The following is a 24,517-nucleotide window of genomic DNA, read 5'->3' on the forward strand; positions in this document are numbered from 1 at the left end:
AAGACTGCTATGCATCTTCCGAGGCGCTTCTCGACGCGCCTAATTCCACGAGGACACAGTGATCATGCCTCTCCGAGACAAGTTTCGCGCCATCGCCAGGAAGTTCTAGGAGAAAGCGGGACACTCCCGCAACCGGCTCATCCATGGAATGGGCCAACAACTTCAACACAGGCCAACCACGCGTTGGCCTGACCTGCTGAGGGATTAAGTTTTACTAATCCCCATCAGAGTGTGTCTTTTTCAGGTTATAACAGCAAGGACCAATCAACAAGAGTGGTAATATATTTTTCTCTCTTTTACAGGAACCGCAGGAATGACAAATTTTGTCCAAACTGCACCACCTCGAGCCAAGGATAGGCTCGTCTACTCAGCGTCAGACAGACCATTCCATCAGAACCACCTGATGATGGCGAAAAGGTTATTCGCCGAAATATCGTGGGACTTCAACGATCGCATCCGGCTGGACACAACACAATCTCTAGCCATACACTAAAAAAAATAAATAAACTTTGACGCTTCAAGACTTCGTATCTACATTTAAAAACCAGAAGGGTTTGCCCCGTGATAGTTGCAATGTCGTAGAGGATGTAAACGTTGCCGATGAGCGATTTGTTAACAAGTAATATATCGTTGGACAAGCGACATTACTTGATCCAAGGTTCCCCTCCCCCCCTCCCCCCCCCCCAATGGGGGCGGGGGGCGTTTCGAAGCATGCAACACGAAATATACGCAGGCATACGATGGAAATTCCCCTCCAAATGGACTTCCATCACCACCCATAGTAACAAATTTTAATTTGTGGAAGGCCTTCGACAATGGAGTGGCGAAAACGAAAACTTATGATAAGGTTGTCATTGGAATGGAAAAGTGCATTTCTGAGATATTGCTCCCGAGGGACGATGATCCTCCGTTCTCATGGGAACAAAGGATTTTTTTTTTTTTTACCTACATGTATAGTCATTGACCCAAAATAGATTATGCGCACGCGCGAATTCAGTACCTTCTGAGTGGATATATTCAAATAGATGGCTAACATTGACTAAGAAAAGGGAATCGAGAAAAGAGAGGCGACTGGGACAATCAAAAGTTTCGGAAATTATGTTTATCAATGGCAGCGTTTAAGTTCGTATATATGTGTTCTACAAACTGTTACAACAATAAAATGAAATGAATTAATCTGAACAGTTTCTTGTACCACTAACAGATTTAAATTCTGTTGGTAATCCTTTGAAATTATTATATGGCAGTCTGACTACTTTGAGTTCATTCTAATCTAATTTTCGTCCACTTCAGTCACCAACTTCGTTAGCTCTGATGTCGAAAATTTCTGATCCCATTTGAGTGAAATATGTATTTAAATATTTCTATCTTTTTATTAACTGTAACACTTTCTTGTTAGAATGAAGTATGAGACATCAAAACTGTTTATGATTGGATTTTTAAAAAATTCAACATCTTTTATCTAATATTCTTAAATATAGTGGGTCGCTTTATAGATGTGCCATGCCACAAGAACTTGTTTAGAGGTGGCAGTAAACATTTTCGTATATATGCAGGGAATCTATAGCTTTCCAACAAACTATATCATTTTCAAAACAATACTAGTGTCCCTTGTGCACAGGGATGTGAAAAGATCGGGGAAATCAGCACAGTGACCGTGGCAGGGATATGAAACGTACAACTAAACGAACTTCCATCTTGCTTAGTGTTTACACCAGGCGCGCGGTTTCCAGGTCGTTCTGATATTTGCTTCAGTAGAATAAAAGAAGAAAATGTTTCATGGAACGTTTATGTCCTTACTAGTTGTAATGAATATAAAACTGTCTTAACACTGTAAGATCGCTAAGGCTGTCAATGGCCAGCTACTGCGCGATTTTAACCCCGCTGGCCACACAATGGGTCTGTAAGGTCCAGATGCTCACTCAGACCCGTCCAATCCTGCTCCAACACAGCTGTAGGGGACGTGACTCAGATGTAAGCCAAGTCCGCCCCGGTAGCTGAGTGGTCAGCGTGACAGACTGTCAATCCTAAGGGCCCGGGTTCGATTCCCGGCTGGGTCGGAAATTTTCTCCGCTCAGGGACTGGGTGTTGTGTTGTCCTAATCATCATCATTTCATCCCCATCGACACGCAGGTCGCCGAAGTGGCGTCAAATCGAAAGGCCTGCACCAGGCGAACGGTCTACCCGACGGGAGGCCCTAGCCACACGACATTTCCATTTTACCTCTAGTTGGTTGTGTCTGAGCAAGTGTACAGTGCACAACACTTCAGTCCTTGTCGGCCCGTTCAGGTGAACAAACAGGCCTCCGAGACCTCTGGTGTGGCTTGCATGTAAATTGTCCCTAGGCCTGGGAGGCCTATGGTGTGGTCGAACGTATGTCAGTATCTAAATCTTAGAGGCCTTAGTGTGCTTGTCAGTAGTCAGTATTTTATCTTACAGTTACCCTCTTGACTTTTTCCCGTCGGATATAATAATAGACGTAATCTTTGAATGGATAGAATCTTTAGTTTTTCCATTCTATCGGTTGATTAATTATACTGTCTTCTAATGCAGGTGTTCCTACTATTGCCAGAATGGATTCTCAGAGGGAAAAGCGCTTCTACACTGATGATGAAATGTTAGCACAATTGACAAAATTTTCGTCAGATAATGACTGTGTCTCTGAAGTTGAATCACCACTAGGGGACACAGATTGTGATACTGAAGTAGAAGAACATTCCAATTCGGTATCAGAACACTCTTCATGTGACAATCCTAAATTCATCCCTTCAGATGATTAAGAGGCAGACAGAATGTGCGACGACATGTCACACCTGAAACTTCCAAAAAGGACACTTCATCGTCTTCAAAACCTTTACAACCACATAGAAAGAGGAAGACAGAATGTAACCTTCAGGTAAAGGGTAAACAATGTGTAGTAGATGAAGTTCAGAGGATGGTGGTGGAAGAGGAAGCTGGGAGCTTGGAAATATACATCGGCAGATCAGAGATTACAGGGAAAAATGGCCTCACAGTTTGGAAAACCAGACCCATGATGATGACCGCGACGAGGGCACAAATTAAGTTCATCTGATAGTTAAGACCCTTGGCCCGCTGCTGATGCTAAGAAGCCTGTTGAATGCTTCAGAGCATTTTACACACATTCCCTAATGCATCCCGTAGAGAAATACACTAATAAAAAGATGGACAAGAAAAATGCATTTTTCAGCATTGAAGAAATACAAGCCTCCCTTCAAATCATTTGTGAAGAACTGGAAGCTTTTATTGGTCGTCTTGTTTTGGCTGAGGCCACGAAAAACAATCATGTCCCCATCAAACGGTTGTTTTTTTTAGCAACTTACAATTTGACGATTCCCAGACGCGAGAAAAAAAGACGACAGATAGAATATTCCAAATTTCAGACCAATTACCAACCAAGTTCGTACCTTACTATAAATGAACACTGCTCCCTCGGGTGTTCCTGCTGCTGTTTATTTTACCAAACTACTTACCAAGCCAGTTTACGGTACTAATCGTAGTATCACCAGGGATAACAGGTTTACTAGTATTCCACTTGCCATTGAATTGCTGAAGACCCAACAACTGACATATCCGGACCATAAAGAAACACAAACGAAAACTCCACCAAGAATTCATCGATATGAAATACAAGGACCGCAAAGTTGGAACACCGCTTTTCATATTCCGAGAAGACGTGACAGCTGTTTCACATAAACTCAAGATAGATAAAATGGTTACTGTCATTTCAATCATGCATGGAGATGATGCTGTACATCCCGACTCCAAAAAACCCTATATGATTTAACTACAACAAAACAAAAGCGGGTGTTGACGCGTTTGATCAAGTGTGTCAGTACTATAGCACTGGCCGAAAAACACGCCGATGGATGCATGCATTTTTTTTTTACAACATGATAAACATCGCTTTCATAGATGCCTATACTGTGCACCTCCATAAGTTTTACAAAAAGTGAGGGCAAGTGAGAAACAACGATCAAAGGAAACCATTGTCACGATCATATTTTATGTTGACGCTTTCTGGACAGCTTACAGCACCTTGGATGAAGGCTACGCTTGACACACCAATTCCCCATAACCTACGGGACAGTATTTATTAATGCCAGAACATGACTCCATCAGCAGAGGCAGCTCATGAAGAAATTGAGCAAGGAGCTTATAACAAAAGAACTTACTGTAAATTTTGTGACTACAAAAAACTAAGAAAATAAAAAATGCAGTGTGATTTATGTAAGTTGCCAGTGTGTGATGAGCACCACAAAAATTGTCGAAATTGTACCAGTAAAAAATGAGAAACTTCTGCTGAATTTTTTGACAGTGGTTTTAGTTCTAAAAAAACATCATTAATTGTATGTGATTTTCTAATATGATGGATTTTTTTTTTGTTATATTAAATTTACACTACTATTGTTTAATTTTTGAGAGTTTGGTTGTTTTTTTAGGAAATATATTTGTTTTATGTTATTCAAGGTTATTTAATGTATTGTACCCTAACCCCTATAATGAAACAAATTATTTAAATATTTTTCATTATTACTCATGTAGGCCTCTGAGAACTGTGGTGTGGTCAGCAGGGTTAATCGACGTCTTTAGAGGCGTTCTTTTCTGGAATTTTTTTGACTACAATTGTAATTAGGAGACCATTTTGAAACGTGGGCCCCTTCTACCAACTGGCGTTGAGAAACTAAGTGCCTTGTAAGTTTGTAACCTCTATAACTTCTTTATTTATGAATAAATTTTCAATTTGGTGTCATTGGAAAGTAAAATATAAGAGCCATAATATAAAAATTATTAAAATGCTGTGTTAAGCAACAAATGTTTGAAAATTTGTAATTAATGTAATTTCAGGAATTTTTTTTCCCCAGCATAACCACAAGTTTCACCATCTGAATTTTTGTTTTAAATTTTTCCTACTTTCATACTTTTCAACACAAAAACATCAGACGGGTATTTTCCTCTATTGTTACTTCTTATACTTTTTCAATAATGCTGTAATAATTAATTGCTTCAAATGGCTAATCAACAATACATGAAACAACAATGAAAAATTCTGTGTAGCAGCGACATTCACATGCAACACAGGCTGTGTGTGTTGCGTTTCCATGTGTCTGTGCACTTTATATATCTGAAGGACTGTCCGGCCCAGTAGCTGAGTGGTCAGCGTGACAGACTGTCAATCCTAAGGGCCCGAGTTCGATTCCCGGCTGGGTCGGAGATTTTCTTCGCTCAGGGTGTTGTGTTGTCCTAATCATCATCATTTCATCCCCATCGACGCGCAGGTCGCCGAAGTGGCGTCAAATCGAAAGACCTGCACCAGGCGAACAGTCTACCCGACGGGAGGCCCTAGCCACACGACATTTCCATTATCTGAAGGACTTTGTCTTGATTTTGTGCTTCTTACATAAGCAGCCATTCTGTCTGTTAAGTTATTTGAAAGTACAGTCGTACCCCTCAATATGATAACGTTCGGGAAATAGAGCCCCTTAATACAAGATAGTGAGAAGGAATGATTGAAATTAAAAAGAGAAAGAATGCATCCAACCCACCCATAGTTGCACACTAACATATAACCAGGGAGACTTAATTTAACTTCCATAAGTGCAATGGGTTGCATTTTTTCAACATATTAGAGTGCCCTCTGATGATGTATAATTTTTATCAAGTGACGCTAGACCATCCAATCATATTATAACCTACGAACAGTTGTTGCAGTATATGCTTGTTTAATTGTGGCTTGTTATCAGATGTTTTTGTGAATTTTATTTATCAAATATTATGAGTGAAGAAAGATCACATTTTATTCAATGTTGTGTTTTGTGTTTTTTATATCAATTATCATTAGAAATGATATATTCATACAAATATTATTATTTATTAACAATAATTTTGTTTCATATAAAATTATATTATCATGAATGATAATTCATTTAAAAATACATTAAATTAAAATTTAGTCATATTTATAACTCCATGTTGAAGGTTTTTTATAATTAGCTATTACTCTTTAACTTATTTATTCACTATATGATATCATCAATTAAATTATAAATTTAAAAAAAATTGAGATTTGTATATTAATTTATATACTTGAAATACATATTACCTTCAAACCAATCATTAATCCACTCAATTTTAGCAATATATAACCAAGTAATAAATAAATAAATATTAATTATTTTTGTCATTGATTCTGTTATTGACAGTTTAAAGTTAATTTTTAGGTATTTCATTTTAAAAGCCATTAAGACATTACCAATACTACGTTTTTAAGGAATTACACATTTTCACAGAATTCGAACAAACAAATATTTTCTTTATTTACGTAAAATTTATTATTTATACAGGGTGTTACAAAAAGGTACGGCCAAACTTTCAGGAAACATTCCTCACACACAAATAAAGGAAAGATGTTATGTAGACATGTGTTCGGAAACGCTTAATTTCCATGTTAGAGCTCATTTTAGTTTCGTCACTATATACTGTACTTCCTCGATTCACCGCCAGTTGGCCCAATTGAAGGAAGGTAATGTTGACTTCGGTGCTTGTGTTGACATGCGACTCATTGCTCTACAGTACTAGCATCAAACACATCAGTACATAGCATCAACAGGTTAGTGTTCATCACGAACGTGGTTTTGCAGTCAGTGCAATGTTTACAAATGCAGAGTTGGCAGATGCCCATTTGATGTATGGATCAGCACGGGGCAATAGCCGTGGCGCGGTACATTTGTATCGAGACAGATTTCCAGAACAAAGGTGTCCCGACAGGAAGACGTTCGAAGCAATTGATTGGCGTCTTAGGGAGCACGGAACATTCCAGCCTTTGACTTGCGACTGGGGAAGACCTAGAACGACAAGGACACCTGCAATGGACGAGGCAATTCTTTGTGCAGTTGACGATAACCCTAATGTCAGCGTCAGAGAAGTTGCTGCTGTGCAAGGTAATGTCGACCACGCCACTGTATGGAGAGTGCTAGGGGAGAACCAGTTGTTTCCGTACCATGTACAGCGTGTGCAAGCACTATCAGCAGCTGATTGGCCTCCACGGGTACACTTCTGTGAATGGTTCATCCAACAATGTGTCAATCCTCATTTCAGTGCAAATGTTCTCTTTACGGATGAGGCTTCATGCCAACGTGATCAAATTGTAAATTTTCACAATCAACATGTGTGGGCTGACGAGAATCCGCACGCAATTGTGCAATCACACCATCAACACAGATTTTCTGTGAACGTTTGGGCAGGCATTGTTGGTGATGTCTTGATTGGGCCCCATGTTCTTCCACCTATGCTAAACGGAGCACGTTATGATTCCATACGGGATACTCTACCTGTGCTGCTAGAACATGTGCCTTTACAAGTACGACACAACATGTGGTTCATGCACGATGGAGCTCCAGCACATTTCAGTCTAAGTGTTCGTATGCTTCTCAACAACAGATTCGGTGACCGATGGATTGGTAGAGACGGACCAATTCCATGGCCTCCACACTCTCCTGACCTCAACCCTCTTGACTTTCATTTATGGGGGCATTTGAAAGCTCTTGTCTACGCAACCTCGGTACCAAAATTAGAGACTCTTCGTGCTCGTATTGTGGACAGCTGTGATACAATACACCTTTCTCCAGGGCTGCATCAGCGCATCAGGGATTCCATGCGACGAAGGGTGGATGCATGTATCCTCGCTAACAGCGGACATTTTGAACATTTCCTGTAACAAAGTGTTTAAAGTCATGCTGGTACATTCTGTTGCTGTGTGTTTCCATTCCATGATTAATGTGATTTGAAGAGAAGTAATAAAATGAGCTCTAACATGGAAAGTAAGCGTTTCAGGAGACATGTCCACCACATAACATATTCTCTTTCTTTGTGTGTGAGGAATGTTTCCTGAAAGTTTGGCCGTACCTTTTTGTAACACCCTGTATATGATAATTCAAATAAAACAAATTATAATAAACATAATTCAATTCCACAATTGGAGGTTTTATGTATTATGAATCTTACTACACTCCTATAGTAGCATCTGATTGTCATAAAATATGTCACACTATCAAGCTGAGAGGTTTAATAATATATTGAGGGTTCCATACTGAGGGGTCCGACTAATACAAAGTTGTTCCATAATGTGAATATTACAGATCACTTAATAAAGTGGTCATTAACTCTTTCTCATTTCCCCCTTACAGATTCTTCATAGTACATTCTTGACTAATTAGAGAACAAGAAAAAGATTCAAACTATCCTGTTCTTTTCTGCAATATACAGTTGATTAAAAATCACAATGGAAAACAAATGTTCTTTAGGTTTTCTGTCAGCAGTTGTGTCAGAAGAAAAGTAGCAGCAGTGAAGAGCTTTTACTTAATAGATACGTCAAGCCTGAAACAAGCTGATATTGAATTATCAAAGCTAAGAAGCATCTGTGAAAAAATTGAGAGAGTTGGTTCTTTTCACAAAAGGCTCTATTTGGGAACATTTGAAGACAAAGAATTTGCTGTGACCCTTTTAAGAAGCATGGTAAAAAGAATGTCAAGAAATCTTTGAAAACTATTTCTTTAACCATGGCACGGAAATAGAAAACCCTTGGTCTTAGGGATTACTGGTCATTTTACCCAGCATTGGGGGGTGAATATATTGCCCAAACAATGCCATTCAATAGATTTGTGTGCCTCCTTTCTAATCTACATGTAAATGACAATGAAAAACAACCACAGAGGGGATCAGCAGATTGTGACAAACTATATAAACTACGACCATTGCTAAATTCTCTCTCCACAACCTACAAAAATTGCTACAAGCCATCTAAGAAACAAAGGACTGACGACTCAAGATTACATTCAAAGGGCGATCATTTATGAAAATGTATATGCCACTGAAACCCAAACAAAGCAGTTACAAAGTGTGGGTAAGGGCAGACGAAACTGGGTATATTTGTGAGTTTTAAATCTACACAGAGAAAAAAATGGACCCACGTAGAAAAGGACCTAGGTGGGAGAGCTGTTACTGATTTCATAAGGTCACTTGTAGGTCAGGGTTATGAAATCTACATAGACAACTATTTTACATCCGTACCACTGTTCAAAAACCTTACATTAGATAAAATATATGCTTGTGGCACAATTAAAAGTGTAAGGAAATACTTGCCAAAAGATTTTAAATCTGATAAATGTTATACTCGTGGGGAATCAAAGTGGAGGAACTGGGACAGAGTAACTGCACTAAATAGATGAAAAAAATCTCTTTTTCTCTCAAACTTCCATAATCCAAACCAAGAAGCCACAGCGAACCAAAGAAAAAAAATGGCTCTCAGGAAGCAATAACATGTCCGAAAGTCATATGTTACAACAATAATTCAATGGGTCATACTGACAAAGCAGACATGCTCAAATCAACTTATGAATTAGACAGGAAAAGCAAGAAGTGGCGGCACAATATTTTTTCATTTCTTGGGCGTCACTGTCGTGACACACATAAAATAAAAACTGGAGGAACACCACTGAAATTGAAAGATTTTAAGATACTACTGGTTGAGGGTCTGCTTGTGCAAGACAGCATGTCTCCTGGCAGGAAAAGGAAAGCAATTTCCCAGCCATCATCATCTAAGAAGACATTTAGAATGAAAGTCTCTGTGGATAAAAGACAAACCAATGAACCGCATATTCCTGTTCATAGCAAAACTAAGCACTATGTAAATTGCCGTTCAATAAAGGAGCCTCATAGGACCAGATGGTCATGCAAAGTACGTGATGTTGGATTGTACCTAACAGATAAAAAGAACTTTTGCAATATCGTAAAGAGTAGGAAACAAGTGTTGTATGTAATGCACTTCGAGAATTTGCATTAAACAAAAAAAATTTTGGGACATCAGTTTATAAAAAAAGAATATGTATGAAAGAAAATGCAACTTTAGTGTGATAAAATACTAGAAATTAAGAGTTAGTGGATTTTTGAAAGATGTTTAACAACCCCTTGGGTCACAGTGGTTTCATAGCAAAACCAACTATGTATATTTTACATTTGAAATTTTTTTTAAAAATTGTAATGTGCTCCAGTAATGCAATAAAGAAGGATAACATCAAATTTCAGTGCATATCATATCCAAAAGTATTTTGTGACTAAGGGCTACTGGACAGCTGCTCCAGCCAGCGAGGCCGGTGACATTATCACCGACCCACCGGCTTCCGGGAAGTACAAAATTCGGAAATGCGAGCTCATTCGGCAGCTCTCCCTCTTTAACACACAGCGCTTAAGACAGTTGTTGCACAGGGAGGAAAGTGGCAATAGGTAGCCATCACAGTTTCTGCGACATCTCCACACCTTGGCTGGACCAGACATCCCAAATCCTCTACTGCGATTCCATATGGATGTCGCACTTACCAGAAACGCATCGCACTCTGCTCACAGTGATGCAAGAGGAGAACTTGAGCAAGCTGGCAGAGATTGCGAACACAGTAAACAAGGCTGCAGCTCTGCGTTTTCACTAGAACACCTATCAAAGACAGGCTGGATGACATCACTTCGTGCCTCGATACGTTGTCGCGGCAGGTCGCAGCTCTCAGCATATACAAACAAAAAGACAGCATAATATCACGCAGACAATGCAGAGCGCGCTCCTCGCCCTCGCCAGACCGGAACGAGCGCTTCTACCACCATCGTTTCGGCGTAAGAACTTAGATGCAGGTTGCCATGTTCCTGGACGGGAAACACAGATGGCAGCCCCCCCCCCCCTTTCCCCTTCAGCCATCGAGCAGCACGGACTTTGAGATGGCATCTTTGCCATCATCTTCAGAGCGGACTACGACTTGAATGTTGGCAAGTTAGGACGCATCCCGCAAGATCTAAGACGCAAATTGTTCCTCTGTGCAGAGTAGTGCAGAGAGGGATTTTCCTCGTATTCGAGTTAATGGGTTTTGTCAAAAGAAAGTTTGCATCTGATTTCTAAGTTGCAGGATTTGTGCTGTCTTGTGGGGTGGAAGTTTGAGAAGCAACTTTCAATTGAGATTACCTCAAACCGGGAGTGCTGTGTTCAGAGAGGCAGAGCCATCCGAGTTATCGGTATCTTTACCACAGGGCCAATTTGAGTGATTGCCTTTGCTGTAAGTGTAGGATTGTGCATTTTTTTAGGTCTACACAACAGAGTTCAATGTGGGAGATAAACCGTCTTATCGTAGCATAGTGCCAATTTGCATTCCATGCACAGTTCTGAGCTTAGAGCTCTTTGTGTGATCAGAAGCTAGATTTTCACCAACACTTAACCCCTTCCAACAACTTATCTAGTATTCTTGATCTTGTAGTTATCCTTGCGAGGTGCCGAGTATTCATCGACATAGCTGCTGGTAATAGGGCATGTAACTGCAAATTAGTTAATGTGCCATTCTCAGAAGTGTGTGGGTGGTCAAGAAAATTCACATTTTTGTAATTTTTGTCAATTATGGGAAATGTCACAATTAAATGTTTCTAATACAATCAAATTATCTACTTCATTCTAGCTAGCATTTAACCTGTCCCAGTAAGCTTTACTTGTACCCTAGTCACTGGCCAGCTTGCCCAGATGGGAAGGAAAGAAGGTTTGTGATCTTCTACGTCAGCGACAGACAAATAAGCTTACAATGGTTCAGTCATACGTACATATGGACTTGTGACTAAATCCGAACATCGGGTTATGGAGGTAATTCGAGTGGTGCACTGTAACAGGGCTGGATTTCCTGTCCAATCGATCTCTTACTGGGTGTAAGGTATGCTTCCATTTTGGACTACATTACCACGTTGAAGTTGGCATGCCAGCCTACACAGTGCAGTGAGTCGTCGGTACACTCCCTTGCCACGCCAGCGCCGTTAGCACAACTGCTAAATCAGTTCTGCGTCCTGCCGGAGTGCCGTCATCGCCCTGCCACTCGACAGTACGTCACATCAGGACCACACCTGGTCCTCCAGTTTCCTCGTAGCCCAGATGGCTGGTCCACAACAAACTGCACATTACAAAAGCAGAAGTCGACACAATGATCCAAGCAGGCACAGCATGACCATCGGAAAGCACCTGGCTATCTCTTCTGCACCAGGTACCAAAGAAACCAGATGGCTGGTGCCCTGTGGTGACTACAGAGGACTCAATGCTCGTACAATTGCCAACTGATATCCCGTGTGCCACATCGGAGATTTTGTTTGCCAGTTGGCGGGCTGCAAAGTTTTCTCAACTTTAGACCTAGCCTACAACCAAACACCAGTGGCAACAAAGAATGTCCAAAAAACTGCAATAACCATGCCCTTTAGACTGTTTGAATTCCCATACATGTCTTATGGCCTCCGAAACTTAGCATAGACCTTTCAGCATTTTATCGATGACGTTTGACGTGGATTGGACTACTACTACTACTACTTCGCATACATTGACTAAGTGTTGGTGGCATCATCTTCCATAGAACAACATGAAAGACACCTACGCATAGCCTTCCCCAAATCTGATGACTACAGAATCCTCATAAATGCGGCCAAATGTGTCATTGGGCCTAAGAAAGTGACATTCTGTGGATTTCGGGTTTCTGCGACCTGTACGTACCACCAGCTGAGCGCATCACTGCACTTACAACTCACCCAGCTCCAAAAACAGTGCGTGAATTGTGTCACTACTTGGTGGTGGTGGTTAGTGGTTAACGTCCCGTCGACAACGAGGTCATTAGAGACGGAGCGCAAGCTCGGATTAGGGAAGGAAATCGGCCGTGCCCTTTCAAAGGAACCATCCCGGCATTTGCCTGAAACGATTTAGGGAAATCACGGAAAACCTAAATCAGGATGGCTGGAGACGGGATTGAACCGTCGTCCTCCCGAATGCGAGTCCAGTGTGCTAACCACTGCGCCACCTCGCTCGGTCACTACTTGGGGATGATCAACTTTTACCGTAGTTTTTTACCCTGAGCCGCTGAAGTGCGGGCACCATTCCATGCCACCCTCGCTGGCCCCAAAGTGCATGGTTCCACACCTGTCACGTGAACTGATGAATTGCAGACAGCATTTGAAGCCTGCCAGACAAGCCTCAAGCAGGCCACTCTCCTTGTACAGCCAAATACCGATGCCCCATTAGCCATTTTCTCAGACACCTCATCCTATGCCGTCAGTGCTGCCACCCACAACAGAAGGTAAATGGGTACTGGCAACCATTGGGTTTCTTCTCCAAGATCAAAGAAAAACAGCACTCTTGGCCACCATTTTATACTGAATTGTTAGCAGCCTATCAGGTGGTCTGTTACTTCTGATTCACTATATACCCAGATGCCCAGCCATTGACTTTCGCGTTTTCACAGCCAAGAAATAACTATGCCCCACTGCGAATCAACCAACTAAATTTTATTTCGCAATTCACAACAGACATTCGGCATGTAAGTGGTTTGAAAAATGTCACTGCTGAAGTCTTATCTAGAGTGGAAAGCATTTCTGCACCTCTGAATTTCGCCGAACTAGTTGCAGCACAAAATGGCAAGTAAGAGTTAAAGGCTTGCTGGAAGACAAAGCTTACCACTCCCAGGCATTGAGGAGCTGCTATACTGTGACAAGTCAGCAGCCCGACAGCAGCCATATGTAACTGCTCCTCTACAACGAAGGGTTTTGGATTCTCTACAGACTCGCATCCAGGAATCCATGCTGCGAGGGCACTATAGTGCGATTAAAACTACTTTGTACTTGACAGCTAGCCGAGCGCGTGACAGATAGTGCGGGCCAATCGCATGCTGACGTTCAGCACTCCTCCCCTGCACAGTTGCCACTGCTTATGCGTCATGGTTCAGTACCTGCACCTGCTAACACCTGGTCTTGTGCACGTCGTATTGTGTGAACTGCATTATCTCAGTGATGGTTCTCCTTTTTTTCCACTACAAGTGTGTGATAAATTACTGTAGTGACTTCTGTGTACAAAATGTCTGAAAATAAAAAGCGTGGTTGTCCTAGAGTTCACAGTCCGAAATCATCTTCGAAGAAAGTTGGGCAAGAAATAGCATTGAGAGGACAATCGCGCGAATACATCTGCAACATAAGACAATATTTTGAGATGGAAAGGGAGAAGGTAGGGCCTCTTCTTTCCGTTAATAAGGTAGTCAAGAGTCATAAACATAGGCAAAGACCAAAATGAAAAACAGAATACACATTCCGGGCCATCAAACCTTAACTCCGAACTGCCAAGTCTGCAAACTCCAAGGAAGAAACGACACATCGAGAAAAGTGTGATGAATGTTGATACTTCCAAACAGGATGCGATTCGCAGACATTTGTATGCATATTATCACCGTAGAGAGCATCCAACCTTATAAAAACTGCATGTAATGCTTAAAGAAGCTGGTCTCAGCTCTTCAGCTGGTTTTATTAAACCTGGGATTTAATTACGAAAAATTAAGTGGTTGTACAGTTCTCTTGGAACGGCAAGATATTGCCGCTTGGCGATGCCAATTTTTGCACCAGGTAAAGGACATTGAATTCGATGATTTAGTGTGGCTAGATGAAACATGGGTTAATTCTGGTCATACACTGAAGACAGGTTGGTCTGACGGATCACAAGAAGAAATGGCAGTACCTGTTGGCAAAGGAAGCAGAATTATTGTTGTTCATGCAGGTACCGTCCGTGGGTTTGTTCTTGGCTGTTTCCATGTTTTCAGGTCAAAGAAAACCTGAAATTTTCACGAGGAAATGAACCACACCACCTTTTTTACGATGGTCTGAAAATTCACTGTTACCGAATTTGGAGAAACTGTCGTACATCATTATTGACTATGCGCCATACCACACTGTTGTAAAGGACAAAGCCCCAATGCTGTCTTCTAGAAAAGACGAAATTATACAGTGGTTATGGCGAAATAATATAGATTTCGATGACTGAATGAAGAAAGTGGAACTACTGGCACTTGTGTCACACTACATACGCCCAAACACCCAACATATGTTTTAGATGAAGTTGCCAACAAACATGGACATTCTGCAATTAGATTATCTCCCTATCATTGTCACTTTAATACTATAGAGCTAATATGGGCCCAAATACATAGCACGTGAAAACAAGACATTCAGGTTTTCAGAAGTGGAAAGACTTTTACACGAAGCTGTTTCTAAAGCAACTGTGGAAAACTGGAGTAATGTTGTAGTACATACAAAAGCAGTCATTCAGGAGGCATGGAAGAACGAATACTTATTGGAAGATAGTGTTTCCGAATTAATTATTGCCATCAGGGAGTCATCTGAGAGTTCTAGCGACACAGATACAAGCGGCGTTTTCCAGCTGTCAGACACAGAACACATCGGGTGATGGTAAGTTGCAAAAAAACAAAATTGTACCTTTTGGTGGTGTTGGTCTTGTTGACTTGATGTTTTGAGTTTTGTGAAATTCATGGCACAAGACGAAAAGGTAACTAACAGCGTTATATGTGCTGCTTTCTCCCACCCCACGTAAGTTATATCAGCACTTCAACGGTACGCACAATACTATTCTTGTCTTGGCGAAACTGTAGCACCGACCCACTTCCAACAAGCTCTAAAAATAAATGCAAACCTTTCCGAAACTTTTTCTCGCTTTGACTCCCCACAAAAAATGTAAAGGGAAAAAGTTTGTCGCTTACTACATTTCTGATGATTTGGAAGAGGTTCCGCATCAGACGTGAGATTTTAATTTATTACTTCACTATTATTGGCTGTATTGCTCAGAAAGTTTGCGAACATCATCGAAATATGCCAGTGAAGACAACATTAAAATTTTGTTGTTGTACGGCACATGGTTTAGGAGATAGGGAATGATTAATATTGAGTAGGGTGAAAATTCAACTTTTCGTAAAGTTCAATATTTCTCTATTTCGGTAGCACAAAAGTTTCACTGAGTTAAAAAGTGTCAGAAGGTAGTCCTCGTATCACTCTACCATGTACAGTTGCCACATTATAAAAAAACATGACTTCCATTGTTTACAGCGGTAGCTGGCAACATTGCACGGCCGCTCAGCAAACTGTCAAGTACAAAGTAGTTTTAATCACAATATAGTAATGCAGGGTTTTGTGTGGCCTGGTATACAGACACCTAGACTCAAAAATACAGTTTACCACGGAAATAGAAAAGGATAACAGAATATCTTTCTTGGATGTCTTAGTTATGAGACGGTCCGATAGAAGCTTGGAATATAAAGTTTTTCGGAAGGCAACACATACGGACATTTATTTACATAAAAATTCTAATCATCATCCACAACAAAAAAGGGGTGTCATAAAAAGTCTTGTCGATCGAGCGGAATGGATATGTACACCTGAACATTTGGATGCTGAAGTGAAACATCTGAAGCAGGGTTTTGGGAAAAAAAAAAAAAAAAGCTACTCAAGAAAAGAGATAAATAGAATTTTGTGTCCAAGGAATAGAAGACCAAAAGATACGAATGAACCACAACGACAGAAAAATACAGTAGTTCTCCCTTTTATTAAAAAAGGGACAGATCGGATCTGTAAGATTTTACGAAAACACGACATAAAACCTGTCTTTAAACCAACAAAGAAAATAAGTCAAGTACTACGATCTGTGAATGATAAACGCCCTCCCCTGTCGACATGTGGTGTGTATAAAATTCCATGTACCTGTGGTAAAGTTTATATTGGTACTACCAAAAGAAGCGTAAACACGCGACTGAAAGAGCATAAAAGTCTTTGTCGACTTGGAAAAACTGAAAAATCATCTGTAGCGGAACATGACCTTCAACCAGGCAACCACCAAGTGAAGTTTTCGGATACCGAAGTTTTATCTACAACGTTAAATTACTATCCACGGCTATATAGAGAAGCTATTGAAATTTATAAACATCACGATAATTTTAATAGGAAAGAGGAGGCTATGAAACTTAGCGATATATGGAGAGTGGCTCTACAAAATTGCTAACAATTTTTATCTTTGACAAGGTGATAATCGATAGTCAACCTTATCTTTGCTATGGATTATCACTGCTCATCACGTGTCACCTGAACCACGCCCCCCCCTTTCTCACAATATATAAGTCGCTCTTAGACACCCGACCAGTCAGTCGGTAAGACTCAGCGGAGCAGCGCCTCTGAGGAAGTCCAGTGCAGCTCTGGACGAAACGTAAGGAGCAGAAAAGTTCTTTGACCACGACCTCACATCCCAGAAAGTATATCAACAGCCATGTCATCCGGTCGTGAAAGCCTTCATTCTACACACACAAGCTCTGCTAGGAAGATTTCACATACCAGAGGCTCAGTTCTCACACGTCCACCTGGACTTGGTAGGACCACTCCCAGTCATCCGTAACTACAGGTACTGCCTCACAGCAACTGACAGGTACAGCAGGTGGCCAGAAGTATTCCCACTGGAAACTGAGGGACAAAAACCACCAATTCCTGATGGGGCTCATCACTGGAGTCCAAAAAATCAGAAAACCAGACAGAAAATACGGCTCTGGAGCGCACCTGCCAGAAGCGTCGTGCCAATGCTTTGCATGACAACCGCGAAGCAGCACCTCCAGCAATGCGCGAAGAGTGCACACACAGCAAAAGACGTCGCAGAAGGGGTCCAGGACCCCACCTGTGATGGATGAAGATGGGTTTACAAGGCCCACTAGGAAGCACACTGCCAGGGCAGTCGTGCTAGCAGCAGCAGCTGCAGGCTGTGTTAACACTGCGAACCGATTCAACAGCCTTCCTGACGCAACAGCGAAGGCGTCTGATACGCCCTCTCTCCCACCAGTTGTCACCCAGGGGTAGGACACTTTCCAGGACTTCAAATAGAAGATTAAACAGATGGTGAAGGGCAGCTTCACGATCTAGTTGGCAGCCCAAGACCTGTACCGCGTAATAACACACATTGCAGACGATTACCGCGTTGTGATGGAGCTGACGAAGCTTGAAGGTCTCCATGACTACACATATTCGTCGGAACCAGTAAAGATGCCGAAGGTGGTCTTTCGAAAACTGCCTTTCAGCCTGGATCCTGCTTACCTCTGGGACCTGCTGGAAGTACGGGCTACATCGTCTGCACCACATCGCGGATGAAGCCGCCCAGGGACAACAGCGACACGCCGCTCTTCCTGGTTGTCCTGGATGACAATCCTATGCTTAGGAGAATATTCCAGGAGAAGAGAGTGGGCAGCGCAAGTCACTGTGGAGACATGACGGCGCAGCGGAGGACCTACACAGTGCTTTAACTGCCAAGGAATTGACCATATCACTAAGTACTATCAGATGATATTGTGCTGCATCAAATGCATAGGAAACCATGTAAGCAGGGAATGTCTGCTCCCCAAAACAGACACTCCGACCTGCTGCACCTGCAGAGAGGCGCATGTTGCAAACTACAGGGGCTGCAAGGCCTTAAAGAAAGCAGCAGCTAGGGGGCTACCTGCTCCCTCCAGGCCTGTGCAAGTGGGCAAGAGCTTAGTGACAGTATAATTTCGCAACGCATTCTGTCAATTGTGGCCTTGGTTGCAGGCTGTCGTGTAACCTGCCACTCTCTGAACAGACAGTTCTTCTCCCAGATGGCCTGGAGGATGTCTTGTGAGAGCTGCTTTGAGTGTTTCTCTTGTCTTCGTTCCCGCAGCGTGGCGGCTGCTGCTGCTTCACGCATCAGGTGTGCGAATGTGGCAAGAACCACACCAGTGCCCCCAAAATGAGTAGGGACACACGAACACTAACACCCAGCTTACATCAGGGGCCACCACCTCCCTCTCCCCGCGACTACCTGGAGGACCATGCGGAATTCCGGGTGGCACTGAGTGATGCAGTAACCACAGACTCTGGCAAGGGGCCCACCAACCGTGGTAGTCAAAGACATGCCGCAAACCACAGCAGCCGACAACACACCCTCAGTAGCGCATGCTACCTCCGGGGCAACTGGGAAGGAAGCATCGTCATCCGATGCCTTGCCATCCCAGCAGCAGATGGACTTCGAGGAGGAGTCGAGGAAGAGAAAGAAGTCTGATTCCTCAACCGTCCCCACCTCCACCGCTCCCAAGACTACTAGGGGCAAATGTGCCAAAGGCACCACAGACGAGGGTGGCTTTACAAGGGCTACGCACACAGTACCACCCAGGCACCTGCACACCGCCGCACTGGCACCCACAGTAAATGCATTTCACACACTAGAAACCTCCGACAGGGGAGTCCAGCCCTCCCCAGTCCCCAAGACCACCACAAAACCGCCTCCGATCATCATACAGTGCGAGGAAATGTACGAAGAACTACTAGAAGCCATCAGGATGTTCGCAACAACACCCTTCCAGTTCAAAACCGCTGGGACGGACCTATACCGACTATACATCCAGACCCTTGAGGACTTTGAAAAGACAACCAAAGAGCTGAAAAAAAGAAAGTAGGGCTACTACACATACTCCAAAGTAAAAGACAGCACCATAAACCTCGTCACGAGGGGCCTGTTAGTCAGGACATCCATTGCTAAAGTTAAAGTGGAACTTTGAGATCCAAATCACGACTATCTCTATTACGTGCGTCAAGTCACCTAAGACCAGGGAAGACACTCCACTGTTGGAGATTGTGGCCGCCGACACGCCTGACAACAGGCAACTACGGAACCTTACCTCCCTTGCCAACAATAACGTCACTATGGAGAAACCGAGAAGACGAAAAGGTCCACATAAGTGCTAGAGATGCCAAGGCTAGACCATATAGCCAGGCACTGCACACTGCAGATCAAATGTCCCAAGTGTGCAGGAAACCACCCAGCCACAGAATGCCAAAAGGAAAGTGATGCCCTACCTACATGTGCCCACTGTCACAAACAACACCCTGCGAACTACATGGGGTGTGAAGTAGTAAAGGCACGACGCCCACCAGTGAATCTACGACCGGGAGTCATGTACACCAACGCAGCAAAAGGGGCTCGCCAACTGAACATCCCGCATCAACCTGCGCCACTGCCCCAACGACAACCAAGGCAACCCAGAGGCAGACAACTGCCCTGCCAGCACCACTAGAGGACGAAAGGCCAGTCACCATGTGCATGCTCAAAGAAGCAGTCGCAGCTGCAGTTGCATCCACCACGGAGGTCATGGCCAAGAACATAGCTAACCAGGGAACAGCGCAGTTCAAGCTGCCCTAGGGGCAATGACCAATGCACCCAGCAGACTATAATGGGTGCACAACGCAGGACTAGCTGTCGTCGCCTGGAATGCTGGGCGCAAGGTGATTGACCAGCAGGGGGAATTCAGGCAATTCCTCCATGAGGAGAGACTTGACATCTGTCTAGTGCAGGAGACCAGCCTGAAACCAGGAATCAATGTTAGAGCAGCTAACTTCAACTGCTACCAGACTGACAGGCAGACCGCTGGAGGGGGAACCGCAGTGTATGTGAGAACACTGCAGCAGCACCCTATCAACCTCCCTCAGCTGACAAAAGCCACCGGAGTTGTGGTAAAGACAACACGAGAGACAATAAACTTTATATCCCTATACAGTTGACCCACAGGAAACCTGGACCCACAGGATTTCGAGGCACTCCTCACAATACCAGGAAACGTGTTCCTCGTGGGAGACTAATGCGAAACACAGAAATTGGAACAGCCGACTAACAAACGTGAGTGGAAGAAGACTACACAGAGCTCTGATCCGGAATAACGCCAGCATAATCGCCCCCTTTGAGCCCACTATCTACAGACTTCGCTGTAATCAAGGGCTTGCAGTTACACGCAACAGACCCTCCACTGTGCATACTGTCCTCCGACCATGTCCCAGTCGTATTCGACATTGACCTACAAGGTACAGAAAAGCAGCACAGGGGCATAAGCACCAGTGGAATTAACTGCAAACATACAGAGAGACCCTGGAAGAGTGACTACGTACTGTCCCGGACCCAGCAATGACAGGAACTGAGGCCACACTAATGCACATTACAACACATGCACTGGAGGTTGCAGCAGCAGCAGCAGCAGCAGCAGCAGCCCCACAGAGACAACAGCGACGAAAGGATAACCATAGACAGCTACCACAGGAAGTGCTTCTCATGATAACAAGAAAAAACAGGATCAACAGAGAATGGAACGCCACAAGGGTCCCCGTCACATAGTGGGATGTCAACAGACTTCAAAGAGAAATCAAGGCGGCAGTACAACACCACCGAAACAGGGAATGGACAGACAAAGTTGCCACACTGAACCTCCAGGACCAGTCAGCCTGGAAGACTGAAGCACATCCTAAGCCACACAAGCCGAATACCACCCCTCATAGTTGGGAACAATACAGTCTGCAAACCGGATGCTAAGGCAAATGCACTAGCGGACGTGTTCACAGGCAAATTCCAGCCCATCGACCAACCAGTCACACACAAAAACAGTAGTCCAGCGACTGCCGACCTTCCTAACCCACCGAGACGAACAAGACCAGATAGAAAGCATATCAGAAGAAGTAGTCGCAGCGCAAATATGCTGGATCAACACACACACACACACACACACACACACACACACACACACACACACACACACACACACACACACACACAAAAAAAAAAAAAAAAAAAAAAAAGAGCAAGTGGACCCAACCTCCTCACTAATATGTTGATTAAGCAAATGCCACCATTAGCCATTCCACTACAGATGGCGGCCTTCAGCAACATGGTAAACACAGGCAACTACCCTAAGGCCTGGAAGGACGCCGAGATCATAGCGATCCCAAAGCCAGGGAAAGACCACAAGCTGCCAGAGAGCTACAGGCCCATCAGCCTGCTACCCACAGTCTCTAAGAATATACGCCAAAAGACTGTTAAAACACGTACAAGACGAGAGAATCATGCCAGACGTTCAGTTTGGATTTAGAAGCAGCCACTCCATCACCCAACAATTACTACAACTTGTCGAGAAAGCTCTCGTTGCTAGGGAGAGACGTGAGTACTTCACAGTGATATTCCTGAATGTTGCGTGAGCATTCAACTTGGTGTGGCACGAGGGCCTTTTGTACAAAATGCTCATGCAAGGGGTACCCATGTCACACGTCACGCTGCTGAAAAGCTACATCGAGGGAAGAACCTTCCACGCAAGGGCGCAGGAGGGGACCTCCACTATACGACCCATGAATGCTGGAGTACCGCAAGGCAGTGTCCTGGGGCCTCTACTATACATTCTGTACACGGCCGACACCCTAACAATAGATCTAGTCCACCTAGCCTTGTACGCAGACAACACTGTCCTGTACTCGTGCAGCACCAACGCAAGACACCTCCAAAGAATACTGCAGAATGCCACCAAATGGCACCTCTCATTCAATGCGGCAAAAACACACGCCACCACCATATACTGCAGTATACCTCAGACACGTTCCCAGAAACTACGAACAGGTGGAGGTAAGGGGCACCCTGGTACCATGGTCCAGCACAGCAAAATATCTGGGGGTAACACTAGATCGATACCTTACCTGGAAACCACATATAGTGGACAGCCGGACGAAGGCCTACGGACGACTACAGGCTCTCTGCCCGATCTTGAATGAGACTTCAACACTACCACCAAGGTGGGGGGGGGTCATCATTTACCTCGGGCAGGAGCGGCCTATACTGGAGTATGCCGCAGTTGTGTGGGGTAATGCTGCTCCCACTAACCTCAAGAAACTACAGACGGTGCAGAGCCGTGCCCTGAAGAGAGCGTTGCACCTCCAACACTAGTTTCCCACACCAGAGGTATACCAGATGGCAGATGTACAGCTACTTACCACAAGGATTCGGCAAACTGCAATAATCTTCTACGAGAAGACGAGGGACTCACCAAACCCGCTCATACAACAGCTGGGACAGCGGGTCCACCGTCTGGCTACAACCAGATGGTCAGATCTCCTGCGTGAATGAGAAAGGATGCATGTAGTCACTGTACGAACGAGAGAATGAATGTGGAGCTATAGATATAACCAGAGCACAAGACCCAGAGCCCAGACTTCCTTAGCCCAACCAACTCTGTCGAAACACCCCTGCCCCCTCAGGATTAGTTACTAGGCAGCCAAACAACCTGCTCCCCACCCCCAACACAATATGATCCCACCACCTATCCCTCCATTAGCCCATAATCCCAAAGCACATCAGATGCCAACAACACCCCCCCCCCCTTAGGATTAGTTACCACGCAGACGATCAACCTAATCAACCTAGCTGCTCACCCCAGTGCAACAAGCTTCCACCACCCATCCCTCCAATAACCATAAGAACCAGGGCCCTTCAGCCTAGCACCTAAACTGCCTCACCCATCATCAAATCACTAGATTTAAGAACATATCGATACCAATTTAGTAAGTAAGAAAGCTTGGTCTATATAATCCATGGCACGCCCTACCTACCAGACATTCTAATGCACACACATCTGCTTCAGAAGCAAAATTGTCAAGGGCACCCCACTCATCCCCATCATCACTAGGATTAAGAACATGCCCATCACACCATACCATGTATAACAACATGGACCATAAATATGTAAACAACTCATCCCCATCAACACCAGGCTGTCAGTGTCCACCAGGCTCACACAGCGCAAAATTGTCTTTAGGACAATCATCATCATCATCATTAGTTTTTAAGACTCACCCTCATCTACATTGTGCTCATAACCATATTAAAAATGTGAAACATTCCACGTGGGAAAAATGTATCTAAAAACAAAGGTGATGTGACTTACCAAACTAAAGTGCTGGCAGGTCGATAGACACACAAACAAACACAAACATACACACAAAATTCGAGCTTTCGCAACCAAAGGTTGCTTCGTCAGGAAAGAGGGAAGGAGACGGAAAGACGAAAGGATGTGGGTTTTAAGGGAGAGGGTAAGGAGTCACTCCAATCCCGGGAGCAGAAAGACTTACCTTAGGGGGAAAAGGACAGGTATACACTCGCGCGCGTGCGCGCCCACACGCCCACACACACAGACACACAGACACACAGACACACAGACACACAGACACACAGACACACAGACACACAGACACACAGACACACAGACACACAGACACACAGACACACAGACACACAGACACACAGACACACAGACACACAGACACACAGACACACAGACACAAAGCAGACATTTGTAAAGGCAAAGAGTTTTTCAGAAGCAAAAAACTCTTTGCCTTTACAAATGTCTGCTTGTGTCTGTATGTGCGGATGGATGTGTGTGCGCGAGTGTATACCTGTCCTTTTTTTCCCCCCCCCCTAAGGCACATTTCTAGCATTTGTAGACTTAGAGAAAGCTTTTGACAATGTTGACTGGAATACTCTCTTTCAAATTCTGAAGGTGTCTGGGGTAAAATACAGGGAGCGAAAGGCTATTTACAATTTGTACAGAAACCAGATGGCAGTTATAAGAGTCGAAGGGCATGAAAGGGAAGCAGTGGTTGGGAAGGGAGTGAGACAGGGTTGTAGCCTCTCCCCGACGTTATTCAATCTGTATATTGAGCAAGCAGTAAAGGAAACAAAAGAAAAATTCGGAGTAGGTATTAAAATTCATGGAGAAGAAGTAAAAACTTTGAGGTTCGCCGATGACATTGTAAGACTTGGAAG

The 24,517-nt window shown here is 43.7% G+C and overlaps 1 protein-coding gene across 1 annotated transcript in view; it reads right to left on the bottom strand.

Moving 5' to 3' along the window:
* Window positions 1–22,810, bottom strand: part of LOC126484082 (cytochrome P450 6k1-like) — a 270,241-nt gene extending 247,431 nt beyond the window's left edge. Inside the window, exon 1 of the mRNA XM_050107452.1 lies at window positions 22,690–22,810. The gene's annotated coding sequence lies outside the window, so the exon portion shown is untranslated. The remainder of the gene's footprint in view (window positions 1–22,689) is intronic.
* Window positions 22,811–24,517: the final 1,707 nt, after the last annotated feature.

The sequence above is a fragment of the Schistocerca serialis genome, chromosome 6 (assembly GCF_023864345.2).
Source record: "Schistocerca serialis cubense isolate TAMUIC-IGC-003099 chromosome 6, iqSchSeri2.2, whole genome shotgun sequence".
NCBI classification, from domain to species: domain Eukaryota; kingdom Metazoa; phylum Arthropoda; class Insecta; order Orthoptera; family Acrididae; genus Schistocerca; species Schistocerca serialis.